This window comes from Octopus bimaculoides, chromosome 17 (genome assembly GCF_001194135.2).
Source record: "Octopus bimaculoides isolate UCB-OBI-ISO-001 chromosome 17, ASM119413v2, whole genome shotgun sequence".
Classification (NCBI taxonomy): domain Eukaryota; kingdom Metazoa; phylum Mollusca; class Cephalopoda; order Octopoda; family Octopodidae; genus Octopus; species Octopus bimaculoides.
In genome coordinates, this window is record NC_068997.1 from 55,253,873 (window position 1) to 55,264,826 (window position 10,954).

The 10,954-nt window shown below is 33.2% G+C and overlaps 1 protein-coding gene and 1 long non-coding RNA gene across 15 annotated transcripts in view; one reads left to right on the top strand and one right to left on the bottom strand.

The window, feature by feature from the left end:
• LOC106872439 (uncharacterized) overlaps nt 1-8,660 on the top strand; it is an 18,433-nt gene extending 9,773 nt beyond the window's left edge. Inside the window, exons 2-3 of the long non-coding RNA XR_008265801.1 lie at nt 5,719-5,877; nt 7,859-8,660. This is a non-coding gene — a long non-coding RNA (uncharacterized LOC106872439). The remainder of the gene's footprint in view (nt 1-5,718; nt 5,878-7,858) is intronic.
• LOC106878639 (thrombospondin type-1 domain-containing protein 7A) overlaps nt 1-10,954 on the bottom strand; it is a 999,802-nt gene that overhangs the window by 635,114 nt on the left and 353,734 nt on the right. The gene's annotated exons all lie outside the window — the stretch shown is intronic.

The following is a 10,954-nucleotide window of genomic DNA, read 5'->3' on the forward strand; positions in this document are numbered from 1 at the left end:
TATATATATATATATGAGTGTGAGTCCAAAAAAAAGTAATGCCATCTTGTTTAGGACAGGTATAATTACCAACGCAGGAACATGTACCATACATCAAAATGAAACTGGTCCTCTGTGGATTACATCCCTCCTTCTCAACATAGGCACTGTTTCTCTCAATAGTAGTGTTCTACCTTTGAATGAGAGTACGTATCCCTGCCCTGTGAAATTCTGCTGACTGGTCTTTGAGCCACTTCTTCACTACCTCCACCCTCACCAGGTTTAGTGCCTTCAGACTATCATCTCTTCGGCGCCACGAAAGAGGTTTTGAGAGGCAAGCATTATTCCAGTGACAAGGAAGTGAAAACTGTAGCGGTGGTGCCCTAGCATAGCCACAGTCCAGAGACTGAAACAAGTAAAAGATAAAAGGGGAAAAAATACAAGGGATCATTATCAACGAGGGCCACCACCACAAATATAACATAAATGCCATTCTAATTTGAACTGTTGCCAAGGTTGCTTTTTAGGCACATTATCCCATGGTGGTTATGATAAATACCAGTCATATCTTGGAGTCAATGTACTCAACTGTTCTCTTCCTTAAAATATGCAGCCCCACTGGTGTGTTCATCAGAAATCAATAAAATATGAATAATGGCATAAGAGCTGATGGCACAAATCCTGGCAAAATTTGATTCAAGCAAGATGCCTTTACATAGAAGAGAAGAGTGGAAGACAGTCATAAGGTCATCATCTCCAAACTGAACACTTATCAATAGATGACATTTGCAATCAGCAGAGAAAACTTAACGGAAAACAAATTGGAACTATTTATGTCTTTAATGATGTGATGAATGTCAGTATTCAGCTTAAGTAACCACAGTTGCACAGATTATAGAAATTACATGTGGTGCCTCTGTTGTCTGCACTTTAAACCAGATGGAAAGTCAGTGAGGAAGCTTCTGTAGAACCATCATTATATCAGTTTAGACTCTATGAATAGTCATTCTTTTTGAGTGTAACTAATTTGGTATCACCACTCTCAAATATAGATAACTCCCTAATATACATATAATGCTTGCATATAAAAACATACTCGTCATCATCAGAGTTCCTAGCAGAATAACATAGTTAAAAGAAAGACCTGTTTTATTTACAAGCTTTACCAAACAGTATTGCTATTATATTTTTAAAGGATTAATATATTTTAGTGTACCACAGTTTGAGTTTTTATGCTGTGTTTCAGAAAATTTATAATTCACATATTTTGGATGACAGCTCATGAAAAACTATAATATTTACTCAGGGAAGAGAAATGTTGCTGTCTTTAACAATTACTATTTTATGATTGTATAACAAAACATTATGTAACAAGGTAATTTAAGAGAAATTTATCTATGTGCACTATGAAAATATTGATGTATATTTTTCTGATAACTAACTTCAAAACTGACTGTTTGTGTTTCTTATAAATAGTATGTTTGTGTTTCTTTCTGCCAGCACAGTATGTAAAGATGGTATGTTTGTTCAATATGTTGGTGAATCATTCTATACTTCTTTATTCTGTTAATCCTTTATCTCACAACTTTTAAACATACCATAGAAATGAAATAGAAGTGCTAAAGGAGAAGTAATGATACTCATTCATAACCACAACACTTTAAGGGGAATATTAACATTCTCTCGCAATTCATTCATATCTTTTGTTGTTTCTTGCTTAAATCTAAATAACACACAATCTCAAGAAAAGTGATAATGTTTACCTAAGTAGCTCGGCCAAAGTAAGCTACTTGATGTTCCATGAATAATTACATATCGTGCATGCATGCGTATGTGTGTGTGTGTGCATGCTTGCATGTGTGCATGTGTACATATGCATTAGTGTGTATATATGGTTGTGTGAGTGTACATCAGTTTATTCATGTGTGTGTGTGTGTGCACATTAGTGTGAATATGTGCGTATGTGAATCAGTGAGTATATTTGCAGCCACAAAACCCACGTTAACTCAGGAAGCACAGCTTCAAAAGCCAGTTTACTCTTACAGTTATTTCTCAGTTTTTGCTGCTCCTCTCCAAATTTTAAGTAATTTCTCCATATTATTAAGCTTCTTTACACAACAACACACACACACATACATATCATTTGATATACACAATTACAAAAGAGCTACAAGTAGTTTCATGCTTTCAAATACATTAAATTGGTAGATTTATATAACATGCCATGTATCTCTACAGCATAAAACAATTGGCAGCTCTTTTGTAATTGTGTATATTAAATTATATTTATTTCTGACTTTTGATGTTGGTCCTTGATCACTTTAATCGCATTATGAGATGTTTTTATTTGTAAAGATTCTCTGTCTATGTAGTCTGAGAGTGGAATGAAGCTATACCAGATAGAGTCATCCCAGACTAAATGTAAGCCATATAAAGTTCAGTATTACTCAGAAAAACTATTACCTTAGATACAAAATCTTATGATGCACACTTAAGCATTTTTCTCTAAATATATTCATATAAAGAATGAGGCAGGCACTGGCATGGCTGTGTGGTAAGAAGTTTGCTTCCCAACCACATGGTTCCAAGTTCAGTTCAACTGTGCCTTCTACTATAGCCTCAGGTCAACCAAAGCATTGTGAGTGGATTTGGTAGAATGCAACAGAAAGAAATGCGTTGTGTGTGTGTCTTCTGTGTGTTTGTCTCTCACCATCACTTGATAACTGTTGTTAGTATGTTTGCATCCGAGTGACTTAGCAGTTCGACAAAAGAGACTAATAAACTAGGTATCAGCCTTAGTAAAACAATAACTCTATTTGTTTCACTAAAAGTTTTCAAGGTGATGCCCCAGCATGGTCACAGCCTAATGAATGAAATAAGTAAAAGAGAATAAGCAATAAACTAATGAAGTTCTCAGTTAACGAGGAAGATATTTTCTGGTTGCTAGAAATAGCAGCCAAATCTTCCATTTAAGATCTTACCATCATAAAAAGTAAAGGCATACTGTATAAAGCCAATAAGACAGACAGGATAATCATAACTAGTATATCATTGATCATAAGTTTACTTAGTCAAAACTAACCTGGACCTAAACACCAACTAATCAATCACTGATTGAGTGTCACTATATAGAAATCTAATCATTTATTTTCATTTGTTACTCATTGAAATTGGTTAGCTTTTTATTCTATGAATAATTTCCCACTTTTTCTGATAATGTTTAGTTTCTGGTGCCAGGATCTGAGATAAATAAAACAGATCGCTTTCTATCGCATTTATGTAATAATACTGAGGGAAGTCTATACTTCACTGAGGGATAATAATAAACCCTGCAGATGTTAATTAGCAATTTTAACAATGTTAATCAGTAGCAGCTGGTTTATCTCACTTTGTAACAAGGAATTTCACCATCCAAATTACTAACACTGAAAGCTGCAAATCCATCATTAACAACAGACTGCACTTACATCCGAGAAACTAAATTATCTTCTGATAAAGCAACTGGGCTACAGCAGAAATTGAAGTGAATGGTAAGCCTCCCTCTTCGAGGAGCTTTGCTCAGTTTGGTTAAATGTGGAAACTACAAATTCTCTTGTGTTTCTACAATCGACATTTGGATTTAGTGTGTGAATGAAGAGTTTTGTGATGATGCAAAAAATTGAATAGCTTGAGATGGGAGCAGCTAAAGCTAAGAGATTGATAGGAAATGCCTGAGGCATTATGTTATCTTATCAAGAATCTAGACAACTCAAACACTTATAATGATAAATTTTCAGCTATTTATACTATTAATTATTTCAACAATGTTAATAGGACTAATTATAGTAATTTTTTTAAAACCATTTCTCAAAAACAAAAAAAAAAATGGTCCTTGAGCCAGTTCTAACAATCATTCCATGACAAAATGGTGAGAATCTTTAGTGTTAAACAGCAAAACAAGACAATAATTGTTCTTCAAGACTTCAAAACACAAAACAAAAATGTGTGGATTCTAAGTAACTATCTTGTAAAGAGGTCTTTGAGTCTTGGAATTAGTGTGTATGTGTGTGTGTCTAAAATAGGAATTTCATGAAGATTAGATTTATCAACAAAAGTAGCTGTTATCATCTTCATCATCATCATTATAATTATTATTGCATTTTCCAAGCTGGCATGGGTTAGACAGTACACCAAGACATCTTACGCCAATGTATCAGTTTGATATGGTTTCTACAACTAAGTGTCTCGTCTAACACCATTTTTCATGGCACCAACACTGCAGAGGTCTTGCCCTCAGCAAGATTAAAGAATCCTTTCAACCTTGGACTGTCTCTGCTCAGTTCACCAACCACTTTCGAGAGTGTATTTTCTTTTCACGGCCTAGTACTAGGCCATGAAGAAAGATTAAAGAGACCCCCCACACACACACCTGAAAAAGAGAATGATGACTTTAGTCTGATCACTGAGAGAAGTTAGAGTGTGATGGAAGGAACAGATCTATGGTTGTGAGGTGGGTAGCAGTAGAGAAAATAGTGTGACAGTGGTGGTTAGGGGATTAATAGAAGAGAGAGAGAGAGGAGAAAAATAAGAAAGAAAGAGTATATTTTAAAAATGATATAAAATATTTCAGCTATGCTAATTACTGCTGAAATGTGATATATATTTTACAAAAGATTTTTCCTTTTTTTACTGTTTATTCCAGTATTTTAAATAAATTCTTAAATATGTATTGACTACGTTTAGAATGATATTTATTATGTCAAAAACATTCAAAATTTATAATTGCTAAATAATTTTTATTTTTATTTTTCATACTCTTACCACTTTATTTCCAACTTTATTTCAACATATTTTAAATTCTTTTGCAATTCAAAGCAAGACAATGGCATATCTCTAAAGGTATGACAATGTTTAAGAGAATTTCAGGCAACCTGTGCAATGGAAGAAATAATTTGTGCCAGTCTAGTCAATACCATAATAAACGGAAAGAGAAAAACAAAGAGAACAACTGGTTTCTAAATGGCACCTAAAGAATAAACAAGAGTTAAAATTGCTCCATCTTTAATGGTTGAACTAGAATCTGACATATCACAACAGGTGATAGGAATATGAAAATGTAGGATTCTAAAGAGATATTTATTAGCAATTCTGTTGACGTTATAACTCATTCTTAAAGTTCACTGTACAGAACTGATATAATAACTGTCTTGCATATAAAATATTTACAGCAGGAGTTAAAGAATTTTACTAAGAGAATGGTTTATTAATCAAATAAATTATATATTAGGGTTTAAAACCATTAAAATCAACTGAAACCAATGGTGGAATAACAAAGACAGCAACTATAAAATGATAAAGAATGGTTTTAAATGCTAAAATGATAGTTTTAAAAAAAGTGAATCCTTTTTAATTCTATGTAAAACAAGTCAGTCATTTTGCAGTAGGCTTTGATGAATGTTATTGTTCTGCTAATTCTTGCTTCAATTCTAAGCCAGCAAGTCTTTTTGATTCCAGTTTGTATTAGTCCATCTATAATATAAATTCTTTCATTTTAAAGAGTTTTTTTTTATATAAATTAATCCACTCCCTGACAAGATTTTATGAAATAACTTTTTGTTGAATTATATTCTAAACATCAGGTTTTGAAAAACGGAATTATGTCACAACGGAATTATAGTTTTCTTGACCTTGGTAAACGATCAGCATGCAAATTTAGGATGAAATATATTCCAACAATAACTATTTCATTTTTTTTTTTAGACACAGTGCATGACATACAGGATGACATTACTGTGTCCTTCCTTTATTGTGATAATTCAAGGGAGAACTAGATACTACTACTACTACTGTTACAGTCACCACAACACACCCACCCAGAGACTCCTTTGTTGGTTCATGTTAATAAAGTCAACACAGACGGTAAGAAGATTAACCTCTTCCTACACTTTTGGATGCATTGTAGAAGTTGGTCCGAGTTTTCCAAGGCAGTAGTTTCTATTTCTGAATTAACAAGCCTCAGATATTGATTTTATCATCATCATCATCATTATAAACTACTTTATTATTCATTTCATTGTGATCCTTGAAGGACAACAACAAAAAAAAGATCCAGTACATTATTAGTAACATTAGCAATATACTTCCACTTCCCTCCTTTCTCTTTCCCCACCTATCATGTGTGTGTGTGTGTGTGTGTGTGTGTGTGTGTGTGTGTGCATGCATGCATTTCTTACTGAATATGAATGTTATTCTAATTACTTCTAATTATGAAGATATAATAGCTTTTAAATTTACCACATGAAAATACATTTAATGCATGAAAAATGCCAAATGGTGAGGGATCATGGAGGAATCTAAGGATTAGGCTTATATTCGTTGATTATTGAAACAGATTTTGATGAGAAATAAAGAAGAATAAAATGTCGAGATTTGAAGGAAGCTTTTATATTAAAAGGTAAACTTAGAAAATATCGAACATGTCTTGCTGTATTGTGTATATTAAATAATATTTACATACAAATGTCAGGCAATATGTGTATGTGTGTGTGTGTACAAATAATGCATAAAATGTGAATACACAGGTGTTTACTAATACCGATGTATACAATTAGATATCAACGTGTGTAAATATATTTTTACCAACGTACAGGTGTATATAAGACAAGAAACAAAAGCAAATAAACTCTGGCATTGAGTATATTATTGATCTATGAATGAGATTGAAGTCTGCATTATTAAAAGTCAGGGCAGACAATAAATTAGAAAGACTGCACAAATTATTGTTGCTGTTGCCATTATTATTATCATTATCATTTCATCTGTTGCTATGGTCTGTGTTCAAATTCCACCAAGGTCAACTTTGCCTTTCATCATTTTGGAGTTGATAAAATAAGTACCGGTTGCATACTGGGGATCGATGTAGTTGACTCATCCTCTACCCCAAAACTGCTGCCCTTGTGACAAAATTTGAAACCAACATTATGATTATCATCATCATCATTATCATCAGCATCGTTATTATTCAGGTGGTGAATCGGTTGTGAGGCTCTTATAGGTCTTTACGAGAAATGGGCTACTTCTCTAGTGATGGTGTCACAACAAACACACTCAGTACACTGTACACACACATACACACCATTTTAACACTTCACCATCAACTTAAAATGGGAAATATTTTTAATGAATTACAGGTTGACTTTATGAAATAAATGACTTCACACTCTTATCAAGATTTCTAACAAACCCAATTAATTCTTGTGAATGTTGATGCCTTGACAAAATCTATTAATAATAATCTATAATTTATATTTTTATTTAATGTGAAACAGCTTCTAACATCACAGACAAAACATTATTTTGGTAAGGTTTCCCTAAATATACCTACAGAAATGGGGTACTGTTGTGTTTTTATTGTCAATAAATGTAATACTTTCACTATTTGTCATTGAAAGTAACTTGATAGATCTTGCTGAAATCCAAAATATCCTTCCCCACTCCACCCCCACTTTTTCTCTCTCTCTCTCTCTCACTTTCTCTGTTCAGTGCAAAAGATAATATCAGAATATTCAATACACAATTTAATGAGGGACTTCAGTTTGCTATTTGTTATTCAGAGCATTCTTTCTTATTTGGTTTCTTCAACAGGGCCCAAATGGAACATCAAATATTTGCAATAAAGAAATTTGATCTCCATAATCTAAACTCTCAAATAATTTCCTTCAACTGTTAGCATTACCAAATTGTAGCTTCTTGGAACCATGTAGACTGTCTTTCTTTCAACCATCCTTTTCTTTCCTTTCTTTTTTCCTATTCATTTTTTCTCTTTCTATTTCATTCATCTTTTCCCTTCTATCTCTTTTCTTTCTATCTTATTTCTTTTTTTCCTTCTTTTCTTTTTAAGCCAGCATCTAAATGAAAAACTACAAACTCTTTCAACAGATGCTCAAGTTTCCAACCATTTCAAAGACAGGGAGCACTAAGCTGTAAGAAACACCAAGTTCCATACTATCTTTTCAAAGGATCTACCATTTCCCAGGCAATTTGCAAAAATGTCAGAAGAAAAATAAAATTTATAAGTCAACAAATCATTTTGGTTTTAGATGTCTGTTTGCAGATTTTAGAATTTCTTGCATGTCACAGAATGTTGTGTGGCACAAAGTAATGGGAATATTCTCTAGAAAGCTTTTTCTTTGAATCCATTTTAGTGCTCTCTATCACTAATGGATCCAAATAAATAAACACAGGGTGACTCAGTGAATCAGTGAACCCAGAAAACTGGTCTAACAATCAGCTGCATTTGAGACAAGTCAAAGCCAATATCTTCAGCTCTGAACCAGTCCTCCTCTGTCATAAAGGAATGTTCCAATTGAGCTGCCTTTCAGAAATTAGATGGCAGCAAACATTAATGCTATTTTAGTGTCAAACTTTTCTGTGTCTTCAATAAATTGATATAAGTGTGAAATCATGCACCACACACCGAGACAACAAGACTGGTTTTAAGGAACACAAATATGCATCAGTAAATAGGTTCAGACATATATGCACATTACATACATGCATACATATATAAAGCGATAAGAGAGAGAGAGAGAGAGAGAGAGAGAGAGATGCCATTATATGCATAACATTAAAGACAAGCAAAAGGTTATAATAATAAATAAATAATAAATAAATCTATGCACTCACAAATACTATAACATAAACATATATCTGTGAACAGGTGTGTGTATGTATATGTATATATATATATATATATATATATATATATATTATACACATATACACACACCTATATGCATACATACTTACACATATACATATGTGCATATACATACACACACATACGCACACACACACACACACACACACACACACACATATATATATATATGTACACACACCTTTATGTGTGTGTGTGTGTGTGTGTGCATTTACAGATGTTTGCAAGCTTGATACATGACATCAACTCTTGTTCAGCCGTATCGATGTCTTGCTATAGAAGAATCTAAAATAAATATTCACATACAACGTTAAACTTTTTGTAAGCTTGTTCCTGTAAATGCTGCAACATATGCCTGTAAAGTGGTGCACATATGCATCTAAAGTGCAGCACATAGCTTACAATAACAGTCAAATTCATTGTGAGTCACCTGCTGACTTGTAATGATTGACTTCTCCATTCACTCATATACCACATAGGTGTGAATATAGAAAAAGCTGTTCCTCTCAAAATGAAGCAAACTCACTCAAAACAGCTGCAATAGAAAATGTCGCTGCATTTTAGATGTGTTACTTGGTTTGAAGCTCTGCCAAAATGTGTTTGCATGTTATGTTTTTCATGAAATACACTTCCTAAACAATACTTGTTAAAGCATTTTCTTTTTTCTTCTCTCCAGCAGATTTGCCAGCTGCTAATCTATATTCCTTGCCACATGTTCTCTTCAAGCAATATCACCAACCAATTAAACTGTCAAAGGTCTTTGAAAAATTGATCACATTGTTAAATCTTAGTCAACAAATGTGATAAATCACTTAAATAATAATAATAATAATAATAATAATAATAATGATAATAATAAATTATTTGTCAGAGTAACAAGTGAATACACAAATGTGTGTATCTACAAATATGTGTGTGTATTGGGGTGGTTATGTCCTATTGCTGGTATGTACGCATGCATACATTTATATATGTGTGTGTGTGTGTACATATATGATTATCTATCTCAATATATATATATGTATGTATGTCTGTCTGTGTGTGAGTTCACTTCATCTGTCACTTTCTGGAAACAATCAAATCTTATAGTTTTCTTAATAAAACTACAAATTCCTTGTTTTATATTCATCATTCATCTTATCTAACCTGGCTACAAGCCAACAAAAGACCCTCTACATGTTAATTTAGCATGCTAGAATTAACAGCAAACTCTCCCTCAGATCCTCTTACCACAATCAAGGTACTACAGTAAAGGTGTGATTTGATTTGGGTTCATCTGAGAGTTTACATAAAAAAGGCAGCCACCAACACAATCCAACTCAGTTACACATGCCATACTCCCCACCCTTCAATAACTGACTGTACACATGTGAAGACCCCTTCTCATTCCAGTCAACTTTTACCTCAATTAGACATAAAAAATGACAAAAAATTTACAATTATTCTGGATGAGAGTTCCACTTTCACTATCTATCTATCTATCTATCTATCTATCCATCTCAACTACTTTCACTATCTATCTATCTATATTTATCTTTACACAAAATTCTTTGATTAACAAAGACATCAGACAAATGTGTCTATTTTCTGAAAATATCCAAATTAAATTAGTCAGAGAAAATGATGCTATCCTCATGAGAGTTCAAATCTTCACTGCTTTCCTCCCACATCAGTGAGCTTGATGAAGTCAGAACTCAGTCTGAAAAAATCTGCAGAAATATTTCTGAGAGACTTTTTAAGTTGTCCACACCTCCCCACAGACTCACATCTATCTGCCCTACCCCTTTCTGAAAACCTAGTTGGTGCAGAGACTGAAGCCAACTAATAACTTCTCTTCCTTCTACACACATGTTGCTACATTCTACATTTATCCAACTAATAATCAGAAAATGAACAGCCTACAATTGTCTACTACAAGATGTAACATTGCTAGAAATAAATAAACAGAACGTTCAAAGCCAGGAAATCGTTGCACATTACTATCACCTTTATATCTCAAAAAGAAGAGACCTTTCTGGCACTCATAACTATTTACACTTCTGCTTTAGACTCTACTGTAACTATGGGTATAGAAACCATCTACAATGGACGTCCATAACACTTTAAATCTCTCTCTCTCTCTCTCTCTCTCTCTCTCTGGCGACTGCTAACATGGACCAGTTCCAAAATAATGGTTATGTTGGTGATCAAGTTTCTTGAATAGCTTTATAATTTCTTTTTTTTTTTTTTTTTACAAAACTGTGTATGGTGTAGGAATTATACGGCAAAAGTAAAACA